The sequence below is a fragment of the Gallinula chloropus genome (genome assembly GCF_964237585.1).
Source record: "Gallinula chloropus genome assembly, contig: HAP1_SCAFFOLD_166, whole genome shotgun sequence".
NCBI lineage: Eukaryota > Metazoa > Chordata > Aves > Gruiformes > Rallidae > Gallinula > Gallinula chloropus.
Window position 1 is genome coordinate 201888 of NW_028168824.1, and position 17320 is coordinate 219207.

Here is a 17320-nt window from a genome sequence, read left to right on the forward strand (position 1 = left end):
TCCAGTCAATGATTATCGTTCATATTTAAAGAAAACATCATATGGAAAAACCTCATTTAAGGGAATGAAAGATAATTGTGAAGATGAATAACACATTAGACAAGAGGAGGAATCACAAAGGATGACAGATTCAAAAGGACTGATGTCTTCATAGCCTTCTCCAAGGATGCAGAGCAAGACCGGTTGTAATTTGCTGACTCTCACGGTGGCAGAGGAGCATCTTTTAAAGTTGAAGAAGAGCTTAACAAGAAAGTATTAAGACAGAACTCTAATTTAACAGGATCTTCCTTTCTCACACACAGGATTCATGTTCCTAATTAATGCAAATTAGAGTTGAACTCAGTACTATGCAGCAATTACTTTTTTTGGCATTACAAAGAGAGTTCTATCTAAGTGCACACAAGGACATGCCTACTGTTTATGCATAATACTATGCTGAAAGGCAATTTTTTAATGTCAGTGTCAGCCCTGCCCTAAAAGTGATTTCAGAAGCTACACATCAGATTCCTTCTACAATCATATTGGTATAGATCTTACATAAGGGTATTAGTACATGAGAACACCCCAAACTGCTTTTTCCTTAACATGATTTGCATGTTCACGTAAATAAGATTTTAAGATTTCTGAGACTTGAAAAATCTGACAATCTGCTAGTGAAAATCACTCATCCATGGGTGAAAGTTGAGGTTCCTTCCTGTCAGTGTTGTGCTGATCCAGAGCTTAGATATCATACTTTAGCTTGATGGACCTTTCATTCTCAGGAAAGTACTTAACAGGTGACTGAAAATAGGATGCAGGCTCTCTCTTCACAAGCAGTCACATGGAGGTGGAAGTTCCACCAAGAGATGTTTTAGTTCAATGCAAGAAATACATTTTTTTACAGTGATTTACTTGACCAACCTTCCCAGGGACGTGTCAGAGTCCTCATAACTGGAGGCTTTCAAGATGCAAAAGGAACATCCATCTCCATGCCAATCTGGTTATGATGATGAGATACTTGGTAGATAGAGGTGAGAGGCTCCCTGAATCAGCCACAAATCAGTAGGCTCAAGCTGGTCAGTACTACTGGGGTGCTGTCACACAGCTTGTGTTTGAGACAGATCAATCATGCCAGTCTGCAAAAGAGCACACAGACACGTCCTCTGAGCCCTTACAATATGCTTGAGTGGAAGAGAACTGTATGCTTCAAGGTTGTAGAAGACACAGGCAAGGCATGTTACATGGGATCGTTAAGGATGGGCCTAGGAGAGCTTCATGGAATTAAAGAGATAAAACTAGGGAGAAATAGGAAGACCTGTCAGAATTTAATCTATTATTTAGTATTATTTCTACCTTTATTCTAAATGAAGTAAAAGAACAGCACAAAGCACAAGGAATAAAGTAAAAGCAACAAGGTTTCCACAGCTAGTTTAAGACAGAGTGCGTTATGAGCTCTGCCCCCTGCCAAGAAAGCAAAATTATATATTGATGTACACATCCTTGCTTTTGCAGGAGTAGGATTCTGATGAGCATAAAACATCAGTAGCAGTGAACTGTGTAGGCAGGATGACAGTGTGTCATTTTTGAATTCTTGGTAAACAACTACAGATGCTGCCCTCTTGTATACATGAAAATAAATCCCTGTGTCTAAGGTATAGAGGAATCCTTCCTGTGGAAGCAGAACTGGTCTCATCACGTAATAACATCATTATTTTGGAAAAGTTAAATTACTTTTTGATTTACAAGATGAGAGGGCAAAAAGGAATCTCACAAACCGTTACTTTTTCAGAAGCTATAGCTCAGAAATAGTCAAGTGGAATGTTCTTTTAATTTGTATTAATTCCACATTGAATCCTGTACATCCAATTTTAGCCTAGCACATTTTTACAGCTGAATGTACAGCTGGGACCTCTGGAAATAAGAGCTTTTATTATGGAAATGCTGGCATAGTTTTAGCTAGGGTTGGCACACGTAGCATACTGTAATGTGCTTTAAAACTTGAGATGGAGACCAGAAGTCTGAGGCTTAACAGTAGCAAACCCTGTATGCCTGAAACACAAGCCTCCCCAAAAATGTCATACAAGACTGCTGCTCCTGGCATAACTCTCATTGATTTAAAAGGTCAAAATGAACCTCATTGTGCTTGCTTAAAAAGTAGATGGTAACAGGAAATGTATTGATTTGCAGATACAAATAAAAATTTTCAGAATGAGAAGATGTTGAAGAGCATAACAAGTCACACCTGGGTACATATGAAACTATGTGATTGGTTAAAGAAAATGTAGTTGTGTTAAAATGGGTAAATGCTAATATTTTGAAATTGCTGATTTGGTTACTGACCAAAGATTTCTCAGCCAAAAAAAAAAAAAAAAAAAAAAAAAAAAGAGTAGTGGAATGTCAAAGCACTTTAATTTATTTGTCTGCATAATTTTATACTAACAGGTGAGACAGTCTGGCCAGGATGAGACGATGGACTGATACTGCAGCAAATGATCTGAGAAAATGAGTTCTCTTTGGCAAGGTTCATAAGGCAGTTGTAGAAATGCCTGATCATCTCATTAATGTGGGTTTAAAACGAGAGTTCAGGATTACGAGTATAAAAAGTGTTGATTATCAGATAAATGGAGTCAGATGGACAATGACGTCCCTTCTCATTTTTACTGTGTTTAATGGAAAGTGACTTTGCACACATTTTCTACATATGAATACAGTCCTTTCATTTTCTGTCCTTTCTTATTTCTCACTTTATTCCTTATCTTCCTATTTTTCATTCACCTTCTCCTACGCTTCTCAGCTCAATGCAGCTGTTCATTATGTCTCCCTCCCCCGGTCATTTCACACAGGATAAATTGACACTCTGAGCTCTGCGTTAGTCTGCCATCTCCAGATGCACAAACGCTTGCCTAGCTGGGGCTGTGTAACTAGTAACACACTAGTGCTGGTGTGGACATGGTCTAAATCTAGGAGGATAATCCTTGATCTCTCCCACAGCTGTTACTGGAGGAGAAATGCATTTTCTTGCAATTCTGATGATGGTGGTTGCAAGTGATTACTGCACAGAGCTGTGGAGTGTCTGTTTCCAACTCAGGCATTTGAATAAAGGAATAATGAGAATAAATGCAGAATAGATTTTGGGGAATGCTTTCATGTATACTAAGCGAGGTGTTTGGTCTGAGAAACCTGTCACCCATCCTAAATGTCCACATGGACATCACCTAAACTTCATTAATTTATCTTTACCTTTTCTCTATCCAAGTTTTACCCAATTCTTTAAGACATTTATGATTTCCATGCAGGGAAATTCAGGTCCTTTGGATTGTCCCAATGCTTCCTGGTACAATCTGTGATATAAAAATTCTGCAGTTTTGTAGTTAAAATTTCCCATTTTTTAAATCCCTGTCCTGGTTTCAGTCAGGATGGAGTTCACTTCATTTGTAGCAGCGGATGGAATGCTGTGTTTGAGAGTTAAAATGAAAACAGTGCTGATAACACCCTGATGTTTTTAGTTGTGGTCAAGCAGTCAAGGACTTTCTCAGCTCTTCATATTTCTCTATTAATGAGGAAGGAGGGGACAAAGCCAGGACAGGTGACCCAAATTGGCCAAAGAGAGTATTCCATGACAATTACGTCCCGCTCAGTATAAAGGGGGGCTGATGGGAGGAGGAGCGGGGCGGCTCCAGGATGCGCGGTTTTGGGGGGATGATCAGGTTCCGGGACGGCTCTGGGTGGCACGGCCTGAGCTGTGGGTTCAGTGAGACACTGCATTGGGTATCAACAGCTTCATATAATTTTGCTCTAAAGTCCTGTTAGCTTTGTTATATTTTATCTTTCTGCTCTTCTAGTAAACTCTCCTTATCCCAACCCACGGGCTTTTGGTTTCTTGGTTTTGGGTTGTTATTTGCCCCTTCCTTCTCCCTTCCCTTTCCTCACCCCCGCCACACACCTCTCCCCCTCCTCTTTTCCTTTAAAGAGCAGGCAGCTGCGTGGATCTCAGCTCTCAGCCGGGGTGAAACCACGACAATCCCTTCATCAGAACCACAGTTTCTGCTCTGAATTGATCAGTTTTGATTGGTTATCATCAACAATGTAGAGATTTCTGCTTGCTCACAGTAGTTTACACCAACACATATAAGTATATATATGTTCTTCAGGCCTTGTTAACATGTCATTTAGAACTCACAAATATGCGTAATGTATTGCAGACATCATTTATGTTCAAATCTTAATCTTAAAGAAGTATAGATTTGCTTCATATTTTAAAATATCATGTATTATACACTGAATTTTACCTATGTTTTCCCAGTTTCAAAGTGTAGCACCTGTAGTAGGTACACTGTGGACTTGGAGGAGATACTGTTTTGAAAGGCTGTAGCAGATGAGCCTTTCTATGGGAGCATTTACACTCCCTTTTTGATCACTGCTTCCCAGAATCTTCTAGAAACTACAAAATGTATTTTAAAAATTAATCATTAGAAAATACTGATGTAAAACTGAAGGTCATAGTTGTGTACAAATTAGTGATAATGAAATCATCAAGTGTGCAGATTAGATGTTCAACAGTGGTAGTTGAACCCCAGTGAGCTCTAGAAGTAAAATAATGCACATTAAAGTGTTTGAATCAGCATGAACAAAAAATGGATGGTCACTCTGGTACCCCTTAGCATAGATTCTCACTAGGCAATAGGTCAGCAGTAAAACAATTCCCAAGAAACCTCAACTTTCTAAATCAGAACTTTTTAGCTAAGTGTATAAGATTAGTACAAGTTATACAGGTTTGCAAATAATGGACATGGGAAATTTATCATGTTTATATTATATCTGAGGAGAGGTGGACAAGCATAAATGTCATGAAGAATATATTCTGAAGTGAGAAATATTTTTAAATAGTGGATTTTTATACACACAGCATGAAAAGAAGTAAAATGGTATGAAACCAAATTTTATATATCTTGTTGTACAATGAGCCAGTAAAATCAATGGTATTTGGCAAATATGTGTGTATGTGTGCATGTGATTGGCTTAAATATATGTTCAGGTATTTGGGTGAGAAGCCTCGTTTGTGCTTGCCAAAAGCTACATAAATCCCAGCTCAGGTACAAGATGAAGATGGTGGAGCCAGTTTTTCCAAGCCAGAGAAGTTGGGTGCTTATTTTAGCCTGGAATGATTTAAAAAGTGACACTACATCAGTACTAAAAGAATGCTAAAGCAATATAGCTAGAGTCAGCATCTCGTCGTGGTTATTCCCAGTTGAAAAGTGCACTGATAACAAAGAAAGGGAAAGTTACTTACCAATAACCAATTTCTTTTGAGCTATCTTGTACGCATATCTTGCTTTGCAAGTGATCATTTACTAAGGCTCTTGAAGTCAAGGACTTTTTTTCCCCCCCTTCTTTTGCACTATCTAGAGAGATTACATATTTTCCAGTCTCTGTACTCATTTCATTCTCAGACATGAAAGACATGCCTGCAGTTAGACCTTCCCTTAGCTATCAACTACATATTTCTCCAACATAAAGAGACTTCCAGAGAAAACACAGGGAGATCTGGAAGTGAATGCATGAATCTCAGAAGAATCTCAAGCACTGTTAAATATCCCTTTCTTATTTGAGTGTTTGCTTCATGAACATTCATGCACTCTTGTGTGTTTGTAGGAAGATGTTTAGACTCTCTGGTGAAGACTGGCTTAACTTCTGGACATTCATTCATAGAATTAGTCTGAGGTTTAGAAACTACTCTCCTGACTGCTGATATTCATTCATTTCCTTTTGAAGGTAGTGAGCAAGATACTTCACTGGATATATGCAGGTCTATAGATTTTGAATGATTGCACATCCCTGTTGAATCAATAATGCACAATTAATGTTTCATTTTCCTCAAGAATTCAGGAAATCAGATAGAAGTTTAAACCCAGTTCTTATTTATTTAGAATCTAATTTATCATATATGAACTCTGTTCCAATATTTTCTTTCATAGCCATTAAGAAAAACAAATACCCACATAGGTAAGAACTGAGACGGAATCAAATCTTTTAACCATTTTAATGTATCCAGTTTGGTATCTTTAAATGTAAATATATTTACATATATATTTGTTGCACAAATGATATGGACTTGTTCTTTTAGTTAATTGAGAAGTATTTATCACTCATTTTGTCTTATATGAATTGTGTTCAGTAATTCCATAGAAATGTTTCCTACAATTTCAAGCTTCTGAGCAGTTTTTAAATAATTATAATTTGATTAAGCCATCACCTTGGCATATTCCTTCCCTAACTGGAATCCTCTGCTCTCAATGACATTGGGCAGGGATACAAGAGAGAACATTTACTCATAGGTTAATAAAAAACCTCAAGATCTGACATTTTGTGAACTATCAACTTCAAAAATTGTTTTATGACATTGGGAATGCAGTAGTTACACTTGGCTTCAGACTAGTTCAAATATTAGACCTTAATATGACAGTATCGCTAACTTTTTTTAGGTTTCTCAAGATGTTCCTAAAATTCATACTTACACGTATGGTCTTCACACAATACACATAAAATTTTATTTTGTTTAAATTCAGACTCCCTGTAGCCTGGTTCCAAAGACCCAATGCCTGTTTGCAGCTGGAGTGCATTATGTGGTTCCATCTTCTACTTCAGTTTAATATAAAAAACCCCTGTTACAAAAATCCAGTTTAAACTTTCTAGGAAGTCTTCACAATGCCAAACAAAACACAGTAAATGGGAAACTTCCTTAAATTACATTGATACTTCTGTCTCAAAGACTGTTTAGGTACACACAATGTAACTCTGCAGAGTGAATTCACATGAATTTTAGTCCATTATGCATATATTAGTCTGATTCATGCATTTCTGTAGCTTCTAGTGTAAGAAGCTATTTAAAGCTTAGTTTTCTGGAAAAGGGTTTGTTTTTTCTCAGCTAGCCACATTTCTGTATATCTATGTGTTTCACTACGCTGTGGTACAGTATAGGGTGAAGGTTAAGCCCTAAAAGTTACTGAAATGCATTGTGTCAGTGACAGAATACTCTCGTTACTAGAAACTAGGCACTTTATTTTGTTGCCTTTATTTCAGGCAGTGTGAAACTTGGGGTTTTGAGTTGCTGTTAAAAGCTACACAAATTCTTTTGATTAAATAATTATTTTGCTGATAGTATCCAATCTGATGTATGGCTGAAAGTTTAGCTGCTATTCAGGGTTGAAAGCCATTTTGTCCTTAGTGTTAAACTAGTTTTCATAATTTTTTCACTGTGGTAGAGTTAGCTCAATGAGAGGAGAATATCTGTGACAAGTAGACAGTATTCCAGATTACAGATCAAATCTGATTAGCTCAGAGTAATTACTTTGAAATATTTTTTGGGTTTTATCCATTTGGAACAGGTTTTCCTTTGATTTAGACTTATTATTCATAAATAGAAAAAAGATGGGTTTACTTGAAACAGGCTTTGCTTAAGACTAAAATCTAAACTGGAAGATCTAATAATTTATTGGAAGTGCTCACTGCACTTCCTTTGTCAGTGATTGGCAGCATCGCTTTTTTTCCACCCTACCCCCATTATTTGAAAATTAATTTCATTAAATATTGTGTGCATTCCTTTCATTTACAATGACATAAAAAATTGACTTATGTTCTCAGAATTTATCTTAAATTTTAAATGTTTCTGAGACTTCAGTACTTGATTCAGTTGGCCACCGACACCCTTCTCTTGCCATTTGAGATGCCCCAGAACATCTCACATCCTATACAGTGATTGATTCAGAACTTAGGAGTAGAAGCCAGGTAGAAGCATCACCTAACAATTTTCTTTTTAAATATATGTTAAGCATTTAATGCAATATTAAACAAAAAGAAAACCTGCTAATTTCTCAGAATAACTTGGCTTTCACAAAAGGAAAGGAATAGCGGTGATAGATCGATTCGACAAGGAATGAGTGCTCTACTTCCACTAAAAATTAACAAGAACTAAGGAACATTTTTCTGTGCTTGCAGAGTTGAAATTTTTCAGTTTTGGGAAAAAATCTCTGGGTTTACTGTAATTTATGTGAAACTTAACAAACAAAAGTGTTCAAATCACTATTGAAATTTCTTGGGTTTAGCCAATTGAAATTCTAAGTTTAAATCAAATTTATATAAAAGTTAACCAAAAATATATAAATGACCCCAAGAGAGGCTAAAAAGAGCTTCACAACTATGAAAACTTTCTTTAGTAAGTTTATCTTCCAGAACTACTTTAATAAATTTCTGTCCTCCTGACATATCATCTTTGGAAGAAATAAAAAAGAAATAAAAAAGAAGAAATTCAAACAAGCTTTCCCATAATGCAAAGTCCTCTAGGAAACGACATTGATGAAATTTACAGGTTTATTACTTTTGTGTTTTCTTTACCTGAAAATACTGATAATGGAAATAAGATTTGCCTTGTGAAACTATGTGAGATTTTCCTGTAATTCTACTTTTTGAGACAGTGTTGTGTTATTCATACACAATTAGAAAAGAATAGTTGATGTTTCACTATTTCCTGCTGGTGTAAATTTTCATATGCCTGATGGTGTCATTAAGATGTCAGTTTTCATCTGTTGCACAGTATCCACCTACCATTTGGTAACATATGAGCAGACTTCAGGGTTTTTACAGAGCTTTAGTGAGATTAAATAGAGTTCAGTTACAGGAGATTCCATCATTTGGAACAGTAAAACAGGTCCTTTCAGTTACAAAATTTTTCAGAACAAGCCATGCTTCTCCTACCTTACAGATCATCTTTCACTTTATAATTACTCTGAAACTCAGACAATTCCCTTCCCTTCCCTTCCCTTCCCTTCCCTTCCCTTCCCTTCCCTTCCCTTCCCTTCCCTTCCCTTCCCTTCCCTTCCCTTCCCTTCCCTTCCCTTCCCTTCCCTTCCCTTCCCTTCCCTTCCCTTCCCTTCCCTTCCCTTCCCTTCCCTTCCCTTCCCTTCCCTTCCCTTCCCTTCCCTTCCCTTCCCTTCCCTTCCCTTCCCTTCCCTTCCCTTCCCTTCCCGCTTTTGGGTTTTTTGAGGGTTTTGTGGTGTTGGGGTTTTTTTGGGGGGTGAGAGGGTGGGGGGTGTGGTGGTGTTGTGAAGAGCAATGAAATCACATCTGTTGTCTCTATTGATGCACTCAGATGTATTGATTTATCTACTCTTTGAACTGAAGAGGGACATTAACCCTCCTGAACAACAGGAGCAGCTCCAGTTGGAACTCTTTCATCTTATGCTGTGCATGCTGTTTACCAGTCAGAACACTGAGTAAGTGCATTGTAATTCTGACATTCCACAAAACTACAGCTCTAGTACTGTTTCTTGTCCAGGTTGGTATATAAAGTACCGTGAAATCCTGAAACCCCAGTCCTCTTGCTCTGGTCTAAAACCTTGACGTGAGTCAGCTCTAAAGTTTATTATTAGATTCAGTTCAGCAAACACACTCAAAGCACTTTCTTAGGGTCAGGCTGTACTATAGTTGGCATTCTGATAGGGATGAAAGGGCTTTTTGTACCAATCCCTGCTTGCTTGCGTGGAAAGTGGAATAACTTAACTCAGTGGCATTATAGTCCTTCCTTGAGTGAATGAGTGAGTTTGTAAATCACAAGAGGGGTGGTCATTAGCACAAGTAAGATAAAGCTATATAGCTGGGCTATAAGATGTGCAAATTGGAATATTGGTTATTGTGTAGATTATCCAGGGATCTGGATAGAAGGTAACGCGTTGGAGATATCCAGCAGAAGGTGGGAGGGATCTTCATTGGAAGATGGAGATAACTGACTTGTTAATTGATTATTAACTTATGAATTCAAGTGACTTTTAAAGGTGAGAGGTGGAGCACTTAAAGTTATCAAACTTTTAGAAAAAATATTTAATCTTTTGTGCATTTTCATGATTATATGGATATCAGAGCAGTTAACTTTGCAGCTTTAAGCATACTATCAGGAGGATACCATACTGTCTGCTTGTCCAATTTCATTCCTGACTTTCTCAGTTGCTTTGCCCTGCTATTAAAGTAATTATTGTCTGACCCTTGTCAGACCCAGAAGGGGTTACAGATAGGGGTGATCATCTCACTTAACCTGTCTAGCAAGGAACTGTCATGACGATCACAAGCCCTCGTCCTTATTGGGGACTTCAATTTACCAGATGTCTCCTGGATGTACAGTACAGCAGGGAGGAAGCAGTCTATCAGATTCCCAGAGTGTTTGGAAGACAAATTCCTGACCCAGCTGGTGACAGAACCTACCAGGGAAGGTGCCCTGCTGGACTTGCTGTTTGAAAACAGCGAAGGCCCAGTGGGGGATGTGAAGGTTGGAGGATGCCTGGGGCATAAGGATCATGAGCTGACAGAATTCTTAGTACTGGGAGAAGTAAGAAAGGGAAACACCAGAACAAGCACCTTAGCCCTATGGAAGTCTGACTTTGGTCTGTTCAGGAAGCTGCTCAATAAGATTCCATGGGAGGCAGCCCTGGAGGGCAAAGGAGCCCAAGAGGGTTGGTTGCTCCTTAAGAAGGAAATCTTGGTGGCACAAGAACAGGCTGTCCCGGTCTGTTGGAAGAGGAGTCAGCAAGGAAGGAAGCCAGCTTGGCTGAGGAGGGAGATCCAGGAAGATCTTTGTGAAAAGAGGGAAAAATATGAGCTTTGGAAGAAGGGGCAGGTGTCTTGGGCCGACAATAGTAATTCAGTGAGATCGTGTAGGGAGAAAGTCAGAAGGGCTAAAGCTGAACTGGAACTCAGACTGGCCAGTTCTGTACAAGATAATAAAAAGTCCTTCTCTAGGTACATTAACAGTAAGAGGAGGATCAAGGAGAATCTCCATCCCTTATTGGATACTGAGGGAACACTAGTGACAAGGGATAAGGACAAGGCTGAGGTCCTTAATTTCTTCTTTACCTCAGCCTTTAGTGTGGAAGAGTGGCTACATGAGATGCAAGGCCATGGCTCTATGGAGCCATTGTTCAAGCAGTCTCCTGTGTAACTTAATAGTACAAGTAGGCGTTGCACCATCCCGACGCAAATGATAGAAAGGAAGGTCAGTGTTTTTGATAGCGATGTTACACAGTACAAGAAGTAGAAACATGATGTATATTTCAAGGATCTACTGTTCCTGAGAAAGAGAAAGAAACGCTGTTCCCAGATTGCAAGATGAGTGATGTAATCTTTAACCAAGAACCATTCAAGTTGTAACAATTATAATATGCATTAGTAACAATTATAATATGTATTAACGATAGTATAAAAGAAAGCCGTTAGCCATAATAAACCGATCACTTTGCTTACATTAAGCGGTGTCCCGTCTCCCAGTTGCGGCAAATGGTGACCCCGACGTGATTCGATCCAAAATGGACCGGACGACTCGGCATTCCGAGGAACTGGAGAACTGCCTATCTGGCAGCCGGTCGCAACTCCCGCAGAACTACAGAGTGAGCTGCTGAAAGGAAGCAGGAGCCGGCAAACAATCCCTCGGGGAAGAGAGGTGAGCTGCGGGTAATCCAGATGGGAGGGCAAGTTTCGACCCCCGTAGAAAGAGACGTATATGAACTTATGAAAGCCTTATTAGCCAAACATGGTAAGACTATTTCGGGTCATGATCTTAAATGCACGTTGAAGTGGGTCCAAGTTAAAATCCCCACCGTCACTGCATCGAATATTTTTACAACAGATCAACTACCTCGGCGCCCAGGCGACCGTATAGACGGGTCCTGCCGGCCACGCACTGCCGAAGTCTGTCCAAAAGGCTGCTACAGCGCAGTGAGTTAAATGGCTGACAGACAAGCGGTGTATGATTTATGCTTTTTAGAAAAGCGAAAAGTTCAAAAAATAGATTGTAAAAAGGAGCTCCTGGAACTTTTAGCGTATGGGGTAGCAAAGGGATATTTTAGAGATCATAATGAGGTTTTCGAGAAGGAGGAGTGGCGAAACTTTGGGGATAAACCTGGAAAGTTAGTCTTGGAAAGTGATTATGTACCTACCTCCCCCAACTGGACTATCGGTAATAGCTGAACCCCTTAAAACATCAGGAGCTTGTGAGGCACCAGTACCCTCTCCCCCACCACTGACTGAGGAATGGGGAATACACACTTGATAAAAAAGGCGAGGTGGTACTGAAACTCCTCCACAATCTGCTCTCTAAGAGAGTGATTAAAAATTATGCAAAGTCTTTAAAACCCCTCCTTTTTGTGGAGCGAAGAAAGAAAACTGATAACAAGCCTTGACAGCGCTTTTGATTTACCTACTTGGGAAGCTATTGGAACTCAAACCTAAGTCATTAATAACTCTCTGGAAATTAAGTAAAAGGACTTTAGCAGAATGCATTGCTGCTACTTCAGCCTTTGCAGCTTTAGCACCTGTTCTGGGTTCTACCAAACCAATTTTAAAAGGGAAAAAATTTACAATGGAGAATGTGTTTTGTTTCTGGGTGCTCTTTCATCTACCCCAGTTACTATGCCAAGTAATAATGCTGTGTTATCAGAACAAAGTGATAAATCAGTCAGAACTGACCGGGAAGGGGAGAGAGTAGTGCGCATAAATCTGCCACCATGGCCTGCGTCCCGTCCCCCCCCCCCACTATACCTCTGGAAGGAAAAATGTGGAAACAAACGTACAACCGACTGCCTAACTTTAACTGCACCTAAAGCACCACATGACGCAGTTTAAAATGTTAGCTGGCATCAACAACTTCAGCCTGTCCTTGAAAAGCTGGAAAAAAGCAGAGTGGGCGATGGCATGCCCTGCTGGGAAAGGGTTTGCAGAACTGCCCACCCAGCCACCCGAAAACTACTGAGATAAGATCTACCTACATGAAGAATCACCAACTAAGGCACAGAGCAGTGTTGCCCCCGTGGACAAGGAACCTAAGCACGGGGACAAGAATCCTACAGAGATGGACACATCACCCACACCTCCCGACGAACTCACCAATCCATCACTGTCTCCTGACGCCCGAGACACTCTGCAGAGACTGCTCGTCACAGCCTGGACACGTAAGATGGCGTCAGAATGGGAAAAACGGTTACATCAGGGTATTTGGATTCATACTCAGTTGAGGAACTTACTGGGGAAAAGTTGACGTGGGACTGAGCGGGTGGTGGAGAGAGTGAATAGTGGGCCGGTGGGAGGTGGACAGAACAGGGAGACCGTGCGGCAGGTCCTGGTGTTCCGCCAGGTCCTAGTGCTCACCCAGGGCTCGGCCCTGGTGACCGTCGGGGTCGCGCTGTGGTTCACAGCACGGAGAGGAGGGTGCTGCGGGCAGCAGCCGAGACCAGTGAGAGCATGCTGCACAGCCCAGAGCCTTGGCAGAATTGCCATAGAAGTGGGAGAACCCACTCCCATCTTGCAATGTCGCTTGTCTGATGGGTCGGTTTGCAGTGTTCACGGATTTAGCCAACTGAGAGCAAGGCTGGTGACATAGCAAAGAAAATGGAAAATAACAGGAATTGGTATTAGAGGAAATACAAGCCTCAACTCAGCAGCCGGAGTTACAGGCAGTTGTAAAAATGTTTGCAAAGTGAAAAGCCATAGTATGTGATTAATTGTATGTGGTAGGACAGTTACCCAAATGAAACGAGCATTATCAAAAGGAATTTTAGATAAGAGATTATATAAGGGTTTTTTTTTTTTTTTTAAGGAACTGTGGCTGGATTGTGCAGTCATGCCTGGACTGTCGACAGTTTGCTAGTGGCCTTGTCCCTGGCATGAGTCCTTGTGGCATAGGCCCACTAGAAGTTTGGCAAACGGACGTTACACACGTCCCCGAATTTGGTTTGCAAAAGTATGTCGATGTTTGTATAGAGTAGGTGTAAAAGGAAGTTTAAAAGGGGTCAATGAAAGTCAATGTCAGGTGTTGTTAAAAAATGAAATAAAGGTGTTGCATGAGAGAAAAGATCTGTCAAGATTGAAATAGGTGGAACACAAAATTAGGGGGAAAAGAGAGCAGCCTCCCATAAGAACAAAGCATTACAGGCTGGCCACATGGAATCCTAATGAATTGGTAACAGGGGCATGGGAACCAAATTATAGCCTGAACTGCATAATTCGCATGCAAGCAGTTTTGGAAATAATTTCCAACAAGATTGCCAATGCTACCGATCAGGTTTGTAAAACCCAACAAAACAAGTAGCTGTTAGGATCATATAACCCTATCCCTTCTATGCTTTCTATAAAGTTATTAGTCACGTGGTGTAGCAACTTTCTCCCCCTGAGGTCTAATAGAGACATAGATAGAAACTCTTGAATAACTGAACAAAAACTAAACTTTATTGGTGTACACAACTATAACAACAATAGAAACCAGCCACAATAAGAAAAATAATCAAAATAATAATAAGGCCTGACAATATATAACATTCAATTTTAAAGCGCCGCTCCCAAATGTCCACATCATTTTCAGCAGAAGCCTGGGTCGTCTGCCTGGAATTAAAACCATTAACAGAAAAGGAAAATCTTGATTCTTTCTAAATTATCTGAGCTTGAAGAGACCTTTTAGTCTCAGTAATACCCACCTGTCTGGTTGCTCCGGTGGGTAGAACCGCACTCGTTCCGAAGGCGACAACCGGAAAGTCTAATGGCAGGGGAACAATATACCACTAGAGCCATAGCAAGGACATTGCCCCTACTGCCTGGCTATAGTGCTGTAGAAAGGAAAATTTACCACTCGTGGAGTTGCATACGAATCCTGCGACTCAGGCGGGGGAATTGGGGTCTCGCCCTCACCAGTGCCGGCCATCTTGTACTGCTCTGCTGCTCAACTGCGTGTTCACCTAACTGTGTGCTTTGGGAAACAGGCGCAGTTTTCCCTCACCACCTCCCCACAGAAAGTACTAGAAAAGGAAGCTCACGCATGCGTGAATCCAGTGAACCCAGTATTTCCTCCATGATGATGGTGCATGACAAAAAGAAAGACTCCAGCCGGTTTTGACCAGGCCTGGAGACCCACTTAAAGATTAATTTGCTAAGTAATGGGTGACGGGGTGGGAAAGCTGTGGACTGGCTGCATTGCATATTCCAAAACTGATCAGTTTTGCATTTCAAAAATCACAACAAACAAGTAAAAAACAACTTGCCAATTTCTACTTCTGTCCCAACCAGTTCCCTACCAGCTAAATGAATGGTCTCCTTAGGCAAACCGATCACACACTCTCACAAAGCTCTTTATGTTTTGAACTAGTTATGTCTGTCACAGAACAGTTTGGTACCTCTGTCAAATGTTATTAAGAATGAAGTTACAGGTACTAACTTGGGAAGGAGGTCTGCCTGTGTCATTATAGATAACAGGAGCCAAGCGGATAAAGCTGTGGATCCAGAAGAACTCAAGCTTGCATGAACCAGGATGAGATCCTGATCCCAGTAACTGAAGTCAAGTGTTCCAAGTGCAGCCACAGTGGACTATGAACTTTGCTGCGGGATAGTTTGAATGATCTGACAGTCTTTGAAAAATGCATGTATTTGTGCTAAATGAAAATTAGGGAAATTGTGATTTCTGCACAGCCTAAGGTCACAGACTGCAAGCGGTGCCTGCAGGAAAACATGAGGCTGATGTTATCTGCACTTCTGACACTCCTGATTGCCAAAAAAACCAAATGCAACAGCAAAGGTATCAAGACACTTACAATTGGTTTCATGACTGGGGAATTTCAGGATGGATATTGTTGATGGTCAAATTTGGATTATTGGGTTTGGTAATTATGGTACTTGTCTTACATTTACTGTCATGTTTATTGGGCTTTCTGCAAAGGGCCTTTGCAGAGACCTCAAAAAGCAGTTTTTGTAACACAGATACTAAAAGGAAAAATTGGCAAGGAGGACAGTGGGCCTGCCGGCGGCCTGGCTCTCCTCACAGAAGACAATATCCTTGAATTCCCATGAGACAAGAAAATTACTCATGCTGAGAGATATTTGGTAATTATATTCTCAAACATAATGACTTTGAAAACAGAGGTACACACTGCCTCAACCCAAGAAGGAGTTGTAGGAAAGTGTTTGGAAGTAAGTGAACATGTCGTTAACCAGCCATAATAAGATGCCCAAAATACAACAGGAGTGCAGATAACTTTTAGACATCAAAGGTAAACTAACAATAATTAACTATAAGATATGCGTCTCAAAACTCATTATAAGTACTAATTAATTACTTTGGTGTGAGCAGTATGTATAGCCAATTAGCAGTTTTTAGCTTGCCATGCTTTTCAGTATGGCTTTCTGTTTCTGTTTTTTAGATTCAGTTAAATAAGGGCTTATGTTTTTGTCAGTTATTTTTGCCTTAGTGCTATTTTTGCCATGTATGTCACAGTATTTCCCTGGCAGGATGGATAATGCTCTTCGCAAACTCTGGCTAGTCCATAAAATAAAAACGGGGGAATTGTGGAAGAGTGGCTACATGAGATGCAAGGCCATGGCTCTATGGAGCCATTGTTCAAGCAGTCTCCTGTGTAACTTAATAGTACGAGTAGGCGTTGCACCATCCCGACGCAAATGATAGAGAGGAAGGTCAGTGTTTTTGATAGCGATGTTACACGGTACAAGAAGTAGAAACATGATGTATATTTCAAGGATCTGCTGTTCCTGAGAAAGAGAAAGAAACGCTGTTCCCAGATTGCAAGATGAGTGATGTAATCTTTAACCAAGAACCACTCAAGTTGTAACAATTATAATATGCATTAGTAACAATTATAATATGTACTAACGATAGTATAAAAGAAAGCCGTTAGCCATAATAAACCGATCACTTTGCTTACATTAAGCGGTGTCCCGTCTCTCAGTTGCGGCAATTCACCACCCCCCTTTGGGCCCGGCCATCCAGCCAGTTTTTAACCCAGCTGAGGGTCCCCCTGTCCAGGCCAGTGGCAGCCAGTTTCTCAGTCAGAATGCTGTAAGAAACCGTGTCAAAGGCTTTCCTGAAGTCCAGGGAGACACATCCACAGCCTTCCCCTTGTCCATTAAGCAGGTCACCTTGTCACAGGAGGTGATCAGGTTAGTTTGACAAAATCTGCCTTTTGAAAACCAATGTTGACTGGGCCTGAAGCCCTGGGCATCACGCATGTGCTCCATGACAGCTCCTAAGATGACCCTCTCCAAGGTCTTCCCCGGGACTGAGGTCAGATTGAAGACAAACCCACAGGCGGGGATCAGGTGGGTAACCCTAGTAAGGGATTAACCATCTCTCTTACCTGACTGATGCTCATCAGCATGAACAAATGAATCATCCAACAGAAAGGGAATAGCTTTTGCTGAGAGAAGCACACAGGCCATCACTTCCATACTGAGAGTCTTGTACAGCAGAACTGAGGACCACATGAGATGTCTCAACTCTTCATTTTCCACCTAAGACAGAAAGCAG

At 40.5% G+C, this 17320-nt stretch overlaps 1 pseudogene across 1 annotated transcript in view; it reads right to left on the bottom strand.

Annotated features, from left to right (window-relative positions):
* LOC311204148 (hydrocephalus-inducing protein homolog) overlaps positions 1 to 14710 on the bottom strand; it is a 67535-nt pseudogene extending 52825 nt beyond the window's left edge. Inside the window, exons 1-4 of the transcript in view lie at positions 14636 to 14710; positions 14487 to 14545; positions 13165 to 13276; positions 12904 to 12960 (exon numbers count right to left, since the gene is read on the bottom strand). The product of the transcript in view is annotated as a hydrocephalus-inducing protein homolog (transcript). The remainder of the gene's footprint in view (positions 1 to 12903; positions 12961 to 13164; positions 13277 to 14486; positions 14546 to 14635) is intronic.
* Positions 14711 to 17320: the final 2610 nt, after the last annotated feature.